Source organism: Felis catus, chromosome B2 (genome assembly GCF_018350175.1).
Source record: "Felis catus isolate Fca126 chromosome B2, F.catus_Fca126_mat1.0, whole genome shotgun sequence".
Classification (NCBI taxonomy): Eukaryota; Metazoa; Chordata; class Mammalia; order Carnivora; family Felidae; genus Felis; species Felis catus.
Window position 1 is genome coordinate 84,729,658 of NC_058372.1, and position 19,145 is coordinate 84,748,802.

The following is a 19,145-nucleotide window of genomic DNA, read 5'->3' on the forward strand; positions in this document are numbered from 1 at the left end:
TATTTTTATAAGAACAACTGGATTAATGATGGTGCCATTTGATGAGCAGAGAAAGTAGTAGGTTTGGGAGGGAGAAAAAAATACTATTGTGATGTAAAGAGTGAGGTACCATTTAGGTATCCATGTGGAGACACTGAATAGACAATTTGATATAGGAATTTGAATCTCAGTGTGGTCTAAGCTGGATATAATTATTTTAAAAGTCATAGCTTAACAATTACAATTAAAATCACAATGTTGTACAGAATCAATCAAGAGGTAAGTATAGATGAACAATTAATTATTGAAATAATATTCAGAGTCTTACATACAGATAATAATCTAGAAAATGAAGTTAAAAAAGAAGCGACCAGTGAGGTAAAAGAGAAACTAGTGAAATGTGGCATTAAAAAAACCAAGTGTATTAGTAAGTTTTCTCCAGAAAACCAGAATCAATAGGACATATATGAATAGATATAAGAGGACCTGTGATGTCTGAGGTTAGAAATCAGATGCCCAGTTTAAGAAGAGAGAGAATTTTCCCTTCCTCCACCTTTATAGTCAGTCTAGTTGAATCCTCAGTGGATTGGATGAGTACCCACATTGCTGAGGGAGGATTGTCTTTACTTAGTTTACTGATTCAAATGCTAATCTCTTCTAGAAACACCCTTACAAACACACCCATAAATAATGTTTTACCAACAATCTGGGCATCTGTTAACCCAGTCAAACTGGCACATAAAATTAACCATCAAACCAAATGAAATATATGTTTTAAGAGGAAGTAATGAGCAAAGACAAGTACTATGAGAGGCTTTTGAGAAGCCTCTGTTTCTCAGACTTAGTGAAACAATTTCTTTTAGGACTACCTTCCAAACTCAGTTATTTTTAAAGTTTTGGGAAATAAATTTGGATTTTCACCTTTGAGCCTGCATTTTTATATACACAAAAGCACTTTAAGTTACTCTGGGGAAAAAAAACATTGTATCCATTAGGTTATCAACCTAAGACCACAGAAACAAAATCTCTGTGTCCTACTATGTAATTCTTCCCTTTCTCTCTTCTGGACTTTGGATATGAAAGAAATTATTAAAAATATACCTGTTCCTGAGAAAAATTATACTACTCTATTTAGAAGATAGGAAATGCCACCATAAACCATATTTTTGACTATTTAAAGAAACATTTTTTTCTATTCTTTTTGTCTCATTTGATGCCAAAAAGATGTTAGAATGAATTTATGACTGACCACAGGCATATCTCCTGGTTGAGCAGTCTTTTATAAGTACAGTACTCCTTTGTGCCTTACAAATTATAAGGGAGACTCAGGGAGTCTAGGTTTTGAAGTTGACTAGTGCTCCATTTTCAGTGACAACTGATTTCCATTGTTTTGCTGTCCTTTGTCTCAATTATGATTGAACTGGAATGCCATTTCAGTTTCATAATCCGAGAACTGCTGCAAATCAAAGAACCTTAACTTTAGGTATTAGCAAATATTTTATGATTTTGATATGCCTCCATTATGTAATTTTTTTTTATCAACATACTTTAATCACCTGGAAGGAGAGCCCTCCCAGAGAAAAATCATAGTCATTTTCTCTTGCCACTGTTGTAGGGTTCCCTTTCCTTTCATTGTTCCTCGCTATTAATTCCTAGTGTTTCAGAGACCTTTTCTTTAGGCAAACCCTTCTATGAAACTATGAAACTATATGTGAGTGACAACTCACATGTAAGTCATGCTTATTTATTAGCATATTATTTTTAATGTGAAAATTATGCATTAGCTCAAAAACAATCCTATGGGTACAAAAGCATCTTGATTTTTTTTAAGGAAAGTTACCCTTCCAAAATTCCAAGATACTTTATTTATCTGGGCAAGAAGTAGTGATTTTTTTCACATCAATCACGTATATTAGAGCAGTGCAACTTGTGTGTGTGTGTGTGTGTGTGTGTGTGTGTGTGTGTGTCATTTCCCATGGAGCTCAGTAATTCACAGAAATAGTGCTCAAGTGGAGTAAAGTTGGAGTTGACCGTCAAAGACAGAGTTCTTTCTACATACACACTCTGCCAAAATTGAGAGTCAGAAATCAATTAAAAGATTTTTATAATTTGTTGCCAATGACATAAAGAAAGCTTGTTCAGGACATCTGGGTGGCTCAGTCGGTTAAGTGTCCAACTCTTGATTTCAGCTCAGGTCTGATCTCACAGTTCCTGAGTTCGAGCCCCGCATCAGGCTATGTGCTGACAGCGTGCAGCCTGCTTAGAATTCTCTCTTTCTCTCTCTCTCTGACCCTCCCTTGCTCATGCTCTCTCTCTGTCTCAAAATAAACAAATAAACTTTAAAAAGAGAGCTTGTTCAATGGCTTATTTAATATGCAATAAAACCTCTCAGATTCTGAGGTTTTGAAAATGTCTAAGGCTCTTTACTTGGTTCTCAAAGAAGCCTAATTTTAACCATTGAACATAAAAATATATGAAATATTTTTTAATGTTTATTTCTGAGAGACGGGGGTTAGAGGGGCAGAGAGAGGGAGACAGATAATCCCAAGCAGGCTCACGTTATCAGTGCAAAGCCTGACTCAGGGCTCAAACTCACAAACTATGAGATCATGACCTGAGCCAAAATCAAGAGTTGGATGCTTAACCAACTGAGTCACCCATGTGCCCCGAAATATTTTTAAAATATATTATTATCGAGTATTTTTCACACAGTTACAAACGTATACCCAACTCGGATCATGTTGCCCAGCACATGCACAGTGAGAGGTGCCTGCATCCAGCTGAAGGGAAGAGAACATTGGGTTTTAGAGGGTGTCTCAACAGGGGGTATCACAGAAAACTGTGAGGCAGGTAGTGCATAAAGGGGACCTTGAAAAACTCAGACAGTTAGCCATGAAAGAATCAGCATTTGAACTCTTAGCCTACAAAGAACATCTTTGCTCTTCAGTGTTGTCCGGAAAAACCTCAAGAAAGTTACAACTACACTCTGGTACTTTTGCAGGGCTTATCCAGCTTCCCCCCCCCCCCCCTTCAGCATAATACACAAGAGGGAGTGGACCTTGACAATAGAAAAGAGGACAATTATCTCAGAGCCAGACCATGCCTCTCCTTTATACCCTGTAGTCCAGAATTCCAGCTCAAGTCTGCTGTGAGGGTATGAGAGGCAATGAAGTTTAAAATACACTTTTAAGTGGAAGCTGTGCACTGAATTTAATAATAGAAAGTGACTGGAAATTTATTGGATTTTTGCAGAATACAATTGGGGAGGCAACAGAAAATTTAAAAGAGCATTTATTGATCTATTTAATCAGTGCATATTTATTCAGCACCTACCACGTAGCAGATATCGCTATAGTTGTTGAGGATACATCTGTGAACAACAGTGCAGATAAAACACCTGCCCCCATGGAACATAAATGTAAATTCTATTGAGAGCCTCTTTAAGACAGAAGAAATATAAAACCAATTCCTATTTCAACTTCACTGAGTTGACATACATTATTAAACTTGTTAAAACCAGTATCAAATAATCTCACATTACAGATTTAAAATAAAAATTTAAGCTGTTTTTCTCCCAGAGTTTGTAATTCATTGCTTCAAGTAAATTTTCACATGGCACTGGCTTCTTGGAATTGCTAATTTTCCTACATTGACCTTGCTTGTACCTGAAGAGGCCATCAGAAAATGGGTGGAGGAGCAGCATTTCCAGTTTGTCTCCTGCACCTAGTTTATTAGGGGTTTAAAGATAATTTTAAGTTTTAAATAGTGACTTTTTTTTTCTGGCTATGTCAATAAAGCATTTAGTATTACATCTCTCATGAAAACTTGGTGAAATCCATCTGTGAAATAACAAGTCCAATGTTCTTTTTGAGACTTAATTTTCAGAGATAGTACAGTCCTTTGCTTTTGTATCCACATCTTGGTTCCCACTTGGTTGTGTTTGCATACACCTTGGGCTTATCCAACTGCAGTAAGATATTGGCTAGTATTCTTTTTTGTTTTGTTGTGTTGTGTTGTGTTGTGTTGTGTTTCTTTCCCGAGTCACTCTGTCTAAATGAAAGTATTTGGTTGTTCCTATATCTTTAATTGGTCTCTGAACCACTTCTATCCATTTTTGGGCATGATGTCATGCTGGTACATCAGTCTTTTTTTCCCGCCTCAAAAATTTTCTCTTTTTATTCTCTTACTGTTTACAGTCTAAAATTGGTTGACTTTCCAACATTGCAAAACCATGAATTTCTTGAATCTCTCTGAAACCTTATAATCTTGCTTGCAGACCGGCAGATTCTGAGCTCTTCTCTTTCTCACCCAAGAGAGATCAGTGCAAACATATACCCAGTTATAATGTTTTGTGCCTTCTTTTCCTCATCCTACAATTTTATTTTGTACATTATCTGTTTCCAAGTACTTCAGATGACACTTTACTATTTTTTACCATTGCATAATGTTGATTGCCATCTTTCAAGCATACTAGTGTCTCTGCTGTCCATTCTTTGGCTTCTAAGCCAATGCATACAGTTCTTTTTTTTTTTTTTGAGAAATATTCTTCTGCCATAATGAATGCCAAAAAGAGGATAAAAGACACTTATATTTAATTTACATCTAAAAGAGCTAAGGAGAGGCTTATTGGGGAAGAAAGTAAAAGTCCCATAGGCTGGGAACAGAGGAAGGAAAATTTGAATGGGAAAAACAGGCTATACATAATAGACTGGGATAAAATTTAGTCCAAACCTATGAAGAATATAAGAAAGAGTGCTAAGAGGTTAGGTATTACTTCACAGTTAATGTGTTTTGAGTGATAGAAGTAAAGAATGAATTTTCTTTTATATTAAAGAGTTGATAGTCAAACTTTGTCATAGATATAAAATATTGAACACTGGACCATAGGTTCATGAGTTTTACATATAAACCACAGTTGTTCTTTTTTCAACTTAAATTATCATAATTTATAGCTATAATAACACTGGCATAATTCTAATACAAAGGTGGTTTATTTTGTTTCATTATAATATGATTAGATGGGTATACAATTTAACATGTAGATTTTAGAAATGATTTTCCCTTCATTACAAGGTATCTAGAGATTCCAGTGTCTTTTTATGACAAAGATAGTTTTGAAGTTTAAATGGGAATAAGGCAAGAAATAAAACTCAATTATTATATTTTTCTGTCTCCACACAAAAAAGTCAGTACAAAAGCTACAAAGATGGTACTGGTACTCTGTTCCTTTCATACCTATTATTTTGATTCATAGTCACATTAATTTTTTTCTACTTTTCTTCAAAACTGAAATGCAGATAGATGGTCCGGAATGAGAGAGGAGGGAACAGCTAAAAGTGATTATTTGTTTCAAGTTTCTGATGCTTGGATTAAAAATGTATAGGGGTTATGGGTCAGTTAGATTGAGGAATATATATTACATATCTGTTTCTGAACTTTGAATTTTTACCTTTACCATATTTACCTTTGGACATGTAAAGCAAAAGAATAATGGAAACTAAAATTTGGATCTGTATTTTATGGACTGTTCTTAATATGTTGTATATTTTACTGCATACACACTTAGTTGAAAGATCACAGTACTAAGAGTTAAAAGATCATGGTAACTTTCCTGCTTCTGACACTAACTATAGCTAGAATTCTAAGAAGTTACGTACTTTTCTACGTACTAATTTTCATGTCTTAATATAAAGAAACTTCTGATTTTATTAATTTCTGTTCTACTCTAAAACTATATTGTAAAATTTGTATGTGATTAGTTACAGATAAAAAATTATTTTATGTTTTATAATTATTGAATTCTAGGAAATATGAGCTCATTATTATAATCTTTTCCCAGTTAGTAGAGGAAATATTTCCCAGTTAGTAGAGGGAATATTCAAGCACACATTTCCCTGGGTGAGCCAATCAACATCTCTAAGTGTGGTTTACCCAAATTTTCCTATCAGTAAATAGGGATAATAGTATTATGCATATAACCATGCAGACAAAATAATAAAATATGCACTCAAAAACCATAAGGCAAAAATGATGTATCTCTTCTTAAAATATATTAGAAGAAGTAGAGTGGCTGTTCAATGTTTATTTTTTCCAAGTTAAGCATAAATGGAATCATATTTTAAATACAGGAGCCACACTTGGAGAATGAGCGTGCCATTTATAAGGTCATAGGATAGCTGTTTTAAATAATCTCTATGCATAATGTGGGGCTCAAACTAGAATAGCTGTTTTAAAAACCAAGGGAAAGTATTAAAATAATTATTACCCTGAAATGCTTACTCTAAGTTGTGTTTTGAGGATATCAAAATACAGCAATGGAAACAGATGATCAAAAAAACAACTCTTCATAAACAATTTTGCTTTTCCTAATTATTGTTTATATTAATACCCAGAAAATATTAAAAGGATTGAAGAACACAATACATTTTTGACAATATTTATACAAGAAGTAATGGTGGACATTTTAAGAATACTTGATACCTAACGAATTATCATTCTGAAAGCAGAAAGGTATGTAGATGAATACATACATATGCATATATGGATATATTTACATGTGGCTAAGTTTTCAAACACAAAAACATATGTTCTTATTGTGTTGATGTTGTTTTTTTAATGTGGTCTGTATGATTTCTGTAAAATGGAGAAAATTATTAACAGTTTTATCTCTCAGGTGTTTGGAAGTTTATTCTAAGTTCTATGATTTCAAAAAGAGTATTGAAAACAGAAGCATTATCATTCAGGACATTCTATTACTCACAAATATTAAGGTATTTTAAGGTTTATAGATTTTTTTAAGGCAAGCAATTTTTTTTCTTCTTTTGTTAACAAGCATGAATTTTATGCTGAAACATGACCCCACTTGAACAAAGCTTATAAACTCTTTCCAATGCTCATTAAACCCTAAAGAGCTCTAATCACCATTTTGTGGGTTTGAACTCCTTTTCTGGTTAATGTCTTTACAATTATTGTTTTGCCCATATGTCATTTTAGAATAGTAGGTAATTTTTCTCTCACATTCTGAGTCTTGTCTTCAGTGTGATGTGTGTACCAGATAAAGTGAGATAAGGTGAGATCTTGCTTTATTTGCCTCTTAACGGTATATGGTATATGTATTTCACTTGGCATCATGTCTGGGAAAATCGATTAAGTTTCAATTCAGAAAAGAAGCCAGAAATCTCTTCAAGTTACATCAGTGAGAATTGCTGTAATCAAATTTTACCCTGTCCTTTAAACAATTATGGTTTTATAAAACATTTCTGCAAAGAACTGTACACTGATGGATGTTTGAGAACAACTTTAAAGCACTAAGTTTAAGTCAAAATGATTTTTCAATTAGGGAATGTTTGAAAACTTGGCATATGAAAACAGATGCACGAGAATCTAAATTTAATGTTATCTTTTTACAAACCTTGAGCTTGTAAACTTTTGCAACAATAGATAATGATGATTCTTAATTTGGAAAATAAATATGCATATATCACACCAAAACTTTCTAAATTATGTAAAAATTATAACTGTAAGGTACAGTATAAGAACTAAAATTGCAGAAGTATTTCAAACTGACACATCTTTCTACTATGTTTAATTTTATCTACAATAAAGGAAGATAACTTCATCTTTACTGCCAATTAAATGTATATTATTTTTCTTCCTCTATTTTATTTTATTCTGAATGAATGGCCTTTCAAGTGTTTCGTGTATATTTCACTAAATGGACTTATTAAATACTTAAATATATTATAAGAAGCAGATACACTTTTGCACTGTAAGATTACCGAAGGAATGTTCAAAGAGGTATATTATACACTATCATCAGTGTAAGAAAACAGTGAGGTGTCAATAAATAAGAAATGGATTATATTATGGCAAAAGGATTGGTTTGCAGTGAAGACAAAGTCAAAGTATATTGAAATGGCTATTCAGTGTTGGAATTTAAGCAAGATCCATTTCATTTTATACCAGGGAGTCTAGTCTAATCTTTCTCAGAGTCCCCCTGAACAAGTTGAGATAATGGCAGTCTCATGCTTCTTGGCTTATCTTCCCATAAACCCTTCTGTCGAACTTAGAATATTGATTGTCTCCAAACATTTGCCAACCCATTTGGTAACCACCTTCTTTTCCACAAATATTGCTAGAGTGCTCAATTATCAGCTGTTAAATATCTGAACAATATCCTTTGTCTGGCCAGCTGCTAAAATGTCCAGTTGCTGAGCTTATTTCGTCTCAAATACATAGAAGGCCTGCCAACAGCATCATATCTCAGCACACTTCAACCGGTCCTGATACCATCTTTTCAGTGGCCAGCTGTTGCATTTATAGTTAAGTTGTTGCCAAACTAAAGGCCACAAAAAACAATGCCTTGTCTTCTGGGGGGAACTTTTATCTTGTCCATGCTTCATCATCAATGTCATGTTGCTCTGAGCTATCGCCAGCCTCCTACAGATCTCCAGAAAGCTTTTGGAACTTATTTTGTATTCATCATAGCTGGCGAATAATTGAAGCAATCCACCTGCTCTAGGGCTTGTCTGTCAACTTTGATCTGGTTGCGGCATGAGTGACACTTGCTTATTGTTGTAAATTTGGCTACTGGTTTTTCAGGCAAAGTGAGCAATGTGCTTTATGATAGATCTCTGTAGGTCCTTTTCCTCTTGAAAAGCACAACTAAGTGTTATTCATAACTGCATTTCTAGTTTATCCATAAACACTTAATTTTAAATTGAAAAGGAATTGAATCCTGCTTATAAGTAAATAATGGCTAAGTGTATAAAAACATTTGTTATGTAAAATGTATAAAGGAGAGAATTATCTATATCCCTTACATAAAATAACTACTTTAAATATTAAGTGTTATTTCTAGTCTTTTACTCTGGAAGTTACAAGTGGATTGTATATGAATTTGGTGGCTATCGCTTACTTCAAATGCAGATTTGGAATGTTACCATTTTAGCCAATTGATATATTTTTTATGAGAAATATATAATAGTTGAGAAATTAGCAATAACACTGAAAATAAAAAAACAAAACCAATAAATAATTATTAATATTTTTGTGATAAATAGGTCCATGTTTTTCTATTTATGTATGTTTTATGTATATTTATCATAGTTTTAAAAATTGAGATAACTCTATACATATTTGTTTTATATTAATATGATGGTAACAAATAGATAATATAAATAATAAAAACTAACCATTTCCCCTTCTCTTTAATAAGATACTTCATGGAAAAAAATTAATATTTACTGCTACCTTTCCACAGTATTTCTGTTTTTTTTTAAATCAATACAAGAATGTGTAAATGCTATTCAGTATTTTTACTTATAAATACCATATTATATACATTATTTTCATTTACCACATGTATCATTTTGTTCAAGTTATTTTCTCATATATGATGTTAATAAATATCTCCCCATATGAGTAATACATTTGGAGACTTAATTTTAATGGAATATAAAGTTTTATCTTCATTGATGATCTTTCTTTGATTATTAAACTGTTATTTGAAATTAAGAGCATTTATAATTTTTATTTTATAAATACAGGGATAATAACCAATATGATGCAAAGTGATAAAAGTAGGTATCTTCTAGAATTGAAATTAATGATAAAAGAGTATAAAGTTTAAAAATAATCTTGATTAATATGGTCTCTTGCTTAACAGAAAGAAAATTTAGTCTTCAACAGTTTTAAATATAATATGTCCATTTTGATATAGATTCTGATACCATTTTTATGTTATATATAAATGTATATTTTTCTTTCAGAGATTATCATTATTTTATAACTATTATTTTAAAATGACTATGTGCAATCATTTTTTAAAATATTTTAGAGTCACATGCAAAAAGTCAGAAAAAGTGGTTGAGAAAAGTAATACTAACTGCATTTATAAGTGCATATGTAATTTATATATCTAATTTTAACTAGACATAGATGTAAACATCATTGGAGACATTAATGCAAATGTATACACATATGTTTATCTAATTTGCCACTTTCTGTAAAAGTGGAATTATACTCTGAAACCTATTTTATTATTAAATAGAGAGCAGTAATCAGTAACACATTAATCCAATCAATAAAATGGTATTATGAAAATTAATTGAATTTTTAATATTTATATTCATAAAGCATATTCACATGCTTTATATTCATATTCATATGTACAAAATTAATTACAACTAGATTAAATATTTAAATATAAATAAGCCAAAATGTTAAAATAATTAAAAGCAAATAATTTTATGACTTTGGCAGATTATATTTTCTTAAAATATATAATGTAAAAAAACAAATTAGTAAAGGAATATAATGGTATATGCAGCTACAGAAAAATTTTAAGTTTAGATATGCTTACAAATCCCACTTGGAAACTTAAAACAAATGAGTCATTGGAAAGCTATGGAAAATGCATATTTATTTATTGCTATGGGAGTACAAATTATTATAACCAGTTTGTGTACACTTTGACAGGATCTGATACAATTTGTAAGGCACATACTCTAAGGCCTACTTAGGAATGCTACTAATTCTAAGAATTCTACTGTGAGCATCTATATTAGAAAAGCAGTCATATATATGCCTATATAGTTATATAGAGAATGGCTAGCATTTTGTATGACCAAATGGTAGAAATCAGTACCATAAAAAAACATGAATTATAAGATGAAGTATTAATTTTCCTTTGTCATGAAGAGGGACACCTCCATCTTTATGTAGATCTAACCAAGGAGAGATGTATACAAATATTATCTATTGAAGGTGTGCAATTGAGAGACATGTTATTTAATTTAATAATGCTTATTTATCCTTTTAATGCATTTCTTCTACAATCTCACTGCAACTTACCTGTTTCACTCCACTGAGGAAGAGCAATTTAAGTAGTAGCAGACATTATCTGTGTGAAAAAGAATAAATGTGCTTTGCCTGTGAACCTTTAAAAAAAATAAGTGAATGTCTTTTTAGGGCAGTTGCATTATCCAGAATTTAAAATCTACCTTTCTCTACACTTTGGAAAAGGATGGCAAATTATAGCACTTTGTGGCTGGTGTTTCTCCACGTTAATGGGATAAATATTGATTTCCACAACTTCATAAAGTGGGATTCTCAAATATTATGCTATAAAACTTTGCCTATTTATTTTGTTCATTTTGCACAAAAAAGTTATATGTCTATTCACATATTTTCATGTTTTGTTTTTCCCTAAGTGTAATAATAATGTCTCAGGTTTTATCCTAAGGGTTAAGGAATCTTTTTCCTGTTAATTTTAGATATTCTAAAAGACTGGTTTTGTGAAAAGCCTATATGCAAGCACTTATAGAATTTGTTTATTACCTCTGTACATTGATACATGGCTTTCTATGTTCTAATTTGTAGTCTCATTTTATGCATATTGTATTTTTTTCTACTTGTTCTTTAGTGTACTTTTTAAAAGTGTAATCCCTCTGTGCATTTAAGAAAATGAAATCAATTATGATTAACTTGTTTAAAATTGTTCTTTTTTATTTTTTAAAGACCTTGGCATGTGTATAACCTTGGTTTGCAAGGATAATTTGTTCCAGAATATGCTTGTAATCCAAAGCACTTGTATATCAAAGCGGATTTCCCCATAAGAAATAATGGAAACTCAGATGATTCATTCCATGACCCAAAAATATTCATATCAAAATGGCTACAGTACTGTAATGTAATACAAAATAATAAAGAAAATAAAAAATATGAACAAAAATAAACAAATTAACCTGTACTTACCTTTGAAAACCTTTAGGGCTGATGTGGGGAGACAGGAGAGAGGAGGGTTATTGTGTAGGATGACTTCCACTATCACTAACGGATGTTGACTACAGTATTAATAAACTGTTGTCATATCCCACATTTAATGTAACTGGCAATAAGGCAGCAGAGGAAATGGTCTATATCTGCAGGCAGTGTGATCTAGAATGAAGCAAAGCATTCCTCAGCTTACCCTTGTATGGAAAAGCAAAGAACTGTCCATAGGTGCTTTAAAGTGACAAAAAATACACTGGTGTCAGTTGTGGGCACCTTCCAACATTCTCAAAAATCATTGATTTCTGCCCAACACTTTGACCTAAGACCGAGCATGTGAATATGGGAGACGATCACCCATAATCCTGCAGCAAGAGAAAGAGAGAACCATTGGCTTAGTTGTGATCATGTGGCATCTGGCATCATGTACTATTCGTATTGCCAAGACATCACTAGTTTATCAAGTTAAAATTTATTAGAAATGTTTGCTCATCTTGCAGAATACTCACAGAACAAGTTACTCCCAATCCAAGGTTGTGCCGGATTTCTTTGGTGTGTGAATGACTATATGAGAATTTTCTCAGTATTTTAAAAACTTTGGTGGATTTCCTCTCCAAGCAGTATTTTGGAGGCAATAAAATTTAAGTCAGATGTTAAGTGTGAGCCCTTGACCTCATTTGTAGAGCTATTGTATAACATTAAATAATTAACCTATCTACTTTTATTTTCTGTCATGAAGCTAAAAAAATACTAATAACCTCAAAGAAATGTAGTGAATATTGATAGAATAGTGTTTGAAAGACATTTTGAGGTGTTTGGTATAAACAGAAAATATTCTTATTTCTGAAATGAAATGTGGTTTGTAAGATGTAATTTGAATATTCCCTGACAGGATATATAAGAGGATCTATAATACTACCTTACATTAATACAAATATTTAAATTTTCCAAGTGCTTTTGTATATATATATATATATATATATATATATATATATATATATTGCTTTACTTTTTGTTATTCAGTGGTTGTTCTTTGAAAAAAAATGAAAAAAATACAGAAAACCCTAATAATGCCATAATGACTGTGTCCGTGGTTATAATGGGAAATGATAACCATTGATGCAGTTACATTTGTGTATTTTTAAGACATTTTCCTAATTATTCCAAATTGAATGTCTTAAAAATATACTTCTTACTTGAAAATATTTCATTACATTAAGAAATATTTAGAATACATTAAGAAACAAAATGTTTAGAATACATTAAGAAACGAATTGTAATAACTAATTGCAGATTGAGATCTTACAACCATCTGTAAAGCAAAAAAGAAAGAAAGTGAGGCAGGAGTGAAGGTAAGAGGAAGAGAGAGGGAGAGACAGTGAGAAAGAGAGGACTAAAGGAGAGGAAGGAAGGGAGGGGGCGGGAGAGGAGAGGAGAGAGGGAAGAAGAGAGAGAGAAAGGGAGGGAGGGAGGGAGGGAGAGAGAGGGAAGGAAGGAAGGAAGGAAGGAAGGAAGGAAGGAAGGAAGGAAGGAAGGATGGAAGGAAGGAAGGAGGAGGAGGAGGGGGGGAGGGAGGAAGGAAGGAAGGAAGGAAGGAAGGAAGGAAGGAAGGAAGGAAGGAAGGAAAGATATTTTTAAAGCACCCAGGAATTGACAACACTACTTAGAAAAGGTGTCTTCTATAGCATAACTGATTTAATATGGAGCATTTGGAATTAGACACTGTTCTCAAGCTACTGAAGGCATTAGTGACTCCTTTTTGAGTTTATAGCACAGAGTATGAATGTCTAAGTCCACCCCTCAAAGCATCAAGTTACAATGCTCTAAAGCCATTTAGCATATTCTTATTGACTTACAGACCATGGAAATAATGACAGAAAGAAAGAGATTTGAATACATTTATTGTGGCTCTCCACAGTGGTCTGATAACTTGACTATCAAGCAGGGCTTTGGGGCCTGTTAGTGGCAAAGCTGTGGAAAAAAAGCAAAGTCACTTTTATCTTAAGCTACCGGAAAGTTTAATAGTGTTGGACTACTAGTGCGTTAACTCATCTCTACCACAAATTTTCAGTCTACTAAACAAGAAGAAGATGGTGTGGATTCATGTTAGATCAAAATAATAAATCCAAGTGATTCTTTTCTACTTTTCAGTGGCTCTTGGGAGGTTTTTTGCACAGAGAATTCCTAAGAAGCTGCACACCAAGTAAGGTTGTTAATAAAAAAGTGAGTTTTATGGTCAGCTAAAATTGAATATTAAGTAATTTTGTCTTTAAAATACTAATGACAAATGTTCCATGGTAAAGCTAATAATATAAATAGCAACTTCAATAGATATCACATTTATGCGGTCGTCATACAGATATTGTACAAAATGCCTTATATACATTTTCTCATGTCTTTCATACAACACTATGATGTAGATTTAGTCATTATCTTCCTCCACAGATTGTAAAACTCAGCCATAAAAAGATTAAGTACCTTAAAGAACAGATCCAGTAAGCACTAGATCTAGGATTGCAACCCAGAGAATTTAATTCTATTCTTTGAGATACTAATCTCCAAATCTCCTTAATTTAAATTAAATGCACCAGAGATTGATGCAGAGATATTACATTGGACATTATCATGAGGAAGGATTGCATTTTAGAAATGTCCTTTGTGATTTTCCTTTCCCTGGGTTCTAATTCATCTCTTTCCTCTTGTCTTCTGCAACTTTATTTTTTTTTCCTAAATGATGGTTATTCTGCTACTTCTCAAACCAATCCTAGACACAGAAATATTTTATTCTACCATGTTTAGGTTAACTGGATAACTGAGGCAATGGAGTAAAAATGTTTATATTATGTGATGCAATTTTCAATACAAATAAAAATAAGTTGTCCCAAAGAGATTAATATCTTAAAGGAAAAATTAATCTCGGAGAATGGACATGATGCCACATGTTTTTTTTTTCCTGGCATTTAGAGGCGGTCCAATAAGTATCACTATATTTGCTGTTCAAGTTGATATCCAATGGAAACATAGGGGAGACAGAGAGACAGTGATGGATGTATGAATTTTATTACTGAGTGGTAATGAAACAATTTGCTTATATTTGTGATGGTTACAATGGCTTATTCTTACTTCGCTCAAGAATAAGGGTCTTTTACTCACACAGACACTGGCAAAGTTAAAACCTACTGGCCTTGTACCCAGTGTAGAGCAGGGCTTACTCCATTGAGCTCATGACTTGGCCGTGGTCATGTAGGACCCAGACTTGGAAGACAGGAGATACCAAAAGAGGGGGGAAAGGTAAATGGCTGAGCAATAACTTTACTGTCTCTTTTTGAAAAGCTCAATCATATCATTTGCTATTTCCTTGGGAGAATATGGAGTGTGTGTGTGTGTGTGTGTGTGTGTGTGTGTGTGTGTGTGTAATTTGGCAGAGGGTTCCAGTAGGATAGAAGAAAAGGCTAGTAGTGGTACTCTCACATGAAATGACATGAAATGAAGAGAATTAAGAAATTATATTTCCCTGTGTCATTATTTTTTCTATGCTAGAAAATATACAAAATACTCTCATCTTAAAATATTTAAAACATATACACAAAAAAAGAAAATAACTATTTCTGTGATGTTTTATTTCTATATCTCTTATTTTAACTGAAAAAAATAATTTGTTTTTGTATATAAACTTAGCCTTTTCTCTTGTTTATTTTTAAATGTCAAATCATTATGTGTAGACTATTATTCATATTGTCTTCTCTCTCTCTTTTTTTTCTGAAACTCTCCCTCACAACACACAAGCACACAAATAGGTCATAACGATCTCTTTATAATATTGTATCTTACTCTCTGGTGCTTTCATTATTGCTGCATTCATACACCATTACTTGGGTTTTATGCTTAAACCCCTTTGCAAGGACATTTGATTTCTTTCTAATTTCCACTCCCATCCTCACCACTTGGAACTGTCATTCTTAAATTTTAAACATCCAGCAGGGTATCACCTTATGGTTAGTTTGCTTCTAATATGTATTTTGGCCATTTGGATAACCTCCCCGGGTAGTACTTGTTCAAACCTTGTGCTTATTTTAGTGTTCCTTGTCTTTAATTTCTCATTGAATTATAGTTCTTTATATAATTCCAGTGTGAACTTTGTGTCTTAGATATTTTCTCTGACTCCATAGCTTTCCTCCACTACCTTACAGTGACATTTAATAGATAACTTTAAAAAATTTTAATGTTGGGTGCCTGGGTGACTCAGTCGGTTAAGCGTCTGACTCTTGCTTTCGACTCAGATCATGATCTCACAGTTCGTGAGTTTGAGCTCCACATCAGGTTCTGTGCTGTTAGTGCAGAGTCTGCTTGGGATTCTTTCTCTCCCTCTCCCTCTGCCCCTCCCCTGCTCATGCTCTCTCTCTCCAAACAAAACAAAAAATGCCAAAAAAAAAAAAACCCATATATATATATATATGTTTCAGTGTTGATGTGTCTACATGTGATTCCATTTTGAAGTAATGACAGTACAGCTTTAAAGGCCAAACAATAGGCCGAGGTTAGTGGAACAGAATTCTGGGCCAAACTATTAGTCTTTCTACTTCCAGACTTCTTATTGTTTAAGATAAGCATTCATATTCTATAAGCTACATATATTTGAAATTTTTGTAATTTACATCCAAAATCATCTTGTCAGGCAGATTATTGTGTGGTTTTGAGGAAGAGATCTCCAAAGTTAACACAGAAGCCATACTGCAGTCACAAATTGTATATATGCAAGGGTGCTAAGTGATGGATATGAGAACTGACATGGTTCCTATGTGGACTGTTAACTAATTACTCTGATTCTAGTTCTTTTTCTCCATATTGCTTCTAATATACGTAGACTCCTACCTTGAAACCTCTCTCCAAAGAGTCTTCATTAAAAAGAATTGGCAAAGGTTACCTATTTCCACCTTCTCCAAAATGTTCACCTATGGTTTCCTAGACTTTGGTGTATTACTCAAACTATCCCATTATGGTCTTCTAGAATTTTTTTTTTTTTTTTTGGATCCACTTATAACTACTCCACCTAATCACAGTTTCATTTGGTATCTATCCCTTATGGTATATAGTCATGGTCATTGTAATGAGATTAAGGGATAAAAGGAGGGAAATATATAAGTGCAGGTAACTACTGTCAAAGAAAAATTGTATTAAGTGGTAAGACTTTATTCAAGACTATTGCAAGAGGGGAGAGAGCTTGAACTCTAGTCTTCTGAAATAAAAGGTCGTATATACACCAGAGTGAGCTAATGGAAAAATACTACAGTACATTAGTGAAGCATAAGTCAATGTGATGAGGCCACCTGTATTTGCTAATTGCACTTACCTAAGTTAGGCTCCTACCCACACAGAAACAGGGAGACAGGGGCCCTATCTTTCTTGATGATTCCATTCAAAGGAATGGTTCCTGGGTCCTTGAGTAGTATATTCCTGGTTATAGAAGATTTACATCACAAAGGAGGAGAGAATTTATAATTGTTAAGTTTCTAAAGTAAATGCTCTAAATAAAGCAAGGTAAGGTGCCTAGATTCAGGAAGAAACTTGTCTGAATTTTTATCAAAGTGGAACTTTAAGGTCATCAAGATCACTGTGTTGATGAGAATTTCAGAATTTCTAAAACCTACCCACTGATTCTTATGCATGGCTGGATTAGGTACAACAAGACAACTGTGATCTTTTGTAACAGTTTAATTCAAACTCATGACTAAGGTAATCTCAAATTAGGCTGTTTCTCTAACTACGTTGCCAAGCATACACTTTATTCTCTCTTTATAGAAGAAGTTCACTTTGCTTTTACACCCACCCACAAATAATTCTAATTGTTTTTAACATACGATTGTATTACTTTATATTTGGTGTTAATTATATTACAGATTAAATTAATACCAGATATATATTATTTTAATTATAAAAATCAATAACACGTAGTCACACCAAGAAAACCATCATGGTATTTTCAATATGTGAGGACAAAGCTAATCAGGCCTCTGTTAATGTAAAATTAAGACATTTTGTCATGGTTGAGACATTAATTTGGGGCTCCTAAGCAAATAAGTAGGGAGAAGAGCTTTTCATTTTTTGAAATATTATAGTAGTGTGCCCTCAGAATGTCTAATGCCCTTCCATTTCTCCAAAGTTAATGGCCCTCCCAGAGATTACTGGGAGGGAAGGGACTGGGCACTACAATCTAGTGAGACCTGTGCATTAGATGAAATGTAAGTGCTTCTCCCACTCAGGCAGAAGTAGAAGGACACTGGCAACTATTTTACAGTTACGACTTTATGCAAGGGGTCTCTTCTGATCTCTTTCAGTTGAACAGTCTAAAAAAACTGTGCTTTGTAGACCCTTCAGCCTCACCCTCTGCTGCTGCATTACAAAGTGCTGGACAGCACCAGGACTCAGTTTACGGACCCTTTTCCTTGCATCTGACACTTGAGCTAAATTAATGTGTATCACCTGCTTTAGCAATGACCTGACTCTTGCCTAAGAGGTTTAATCCAATTTTACAAGGAAGCTTGAGCATCTATAGTTTTCAGATGGGATTACTAGTCAGATGGCTATGAAATTAACCAATTAACCAATTAGCCCAAGAACTCTGCTATGGATAACTTTTCTGATAAGTTAACTATGAGGAGACAGGAAAGAATTTCCATGGTGGGGTGAGGAAAGAAAAGAGTACAGAGATTGACATACTGGACAAGCCCAGATAGGGCAATGCCACTGACAGTGAGCAGAGCTGGAAGCTGGCAAACAACATGAACACAGAAAAAGTTAAAACACACAGGGGCACCTGCATGGCTCAGTCAGTTAAGCATCTGACTTTGGCTCAGGTCATGATCTCACAGTTTCTGGGTTTGAGCCCTGCCTTGTGCTCTGTGCTGACAGCTTGAGCCTGCTTCACATTTTGTCTCTGTCTCTCTCTGCCCCTACCCCTCTCTGTCCCTCCTTCTCTCCCTCTCTCTCTCTGTCAAATATAAATAAACATTAAAAGAAGTTACAAACACATGTATGTTTACAAATGACAATTCCCCAGTTGCAGAGATGACCAAAGCAACTCTTTAAGGAAAAGAATTGCAGAAATAGTTTGAATTTCCAAAGGATTCTAGAAACACCCTAAAGTTTTATAAAATCAAGAGGTACAGAACTTTGGGATATTATACATATGACAATATTTTATTCTCTCTTTCTTAAGATGAAAGGACATACAGAAAACATGTTTTAAAAGGTTTTATCCTGGGGCACCTGGGTGGCTCAGTCGATTAAACATCTGACTCTTGATTTTGGCTCCGGTCATGATTTCATGGTCATGAGATGGAGTCCCATGTCAGGCTCCATGCTGAGTGTGGAGCCTGCTTGGGATTCTCTCCCTC

The 19,145-nt window shown here is 33.5% G+C and overlaps 1 long non-coding RNA gene across 4 annotated transcripts in view; it reads left to right on the forward strand.

Moving 5' to 3' along the window:
* The window catches only part of LOC123385474, a 331,702-nt gene that overhangs the window by 217,399 nt on the left and 95,158 nt on the right, over window positions 1–19,145 (forward strand). The window lies entirely within an intron of this gene.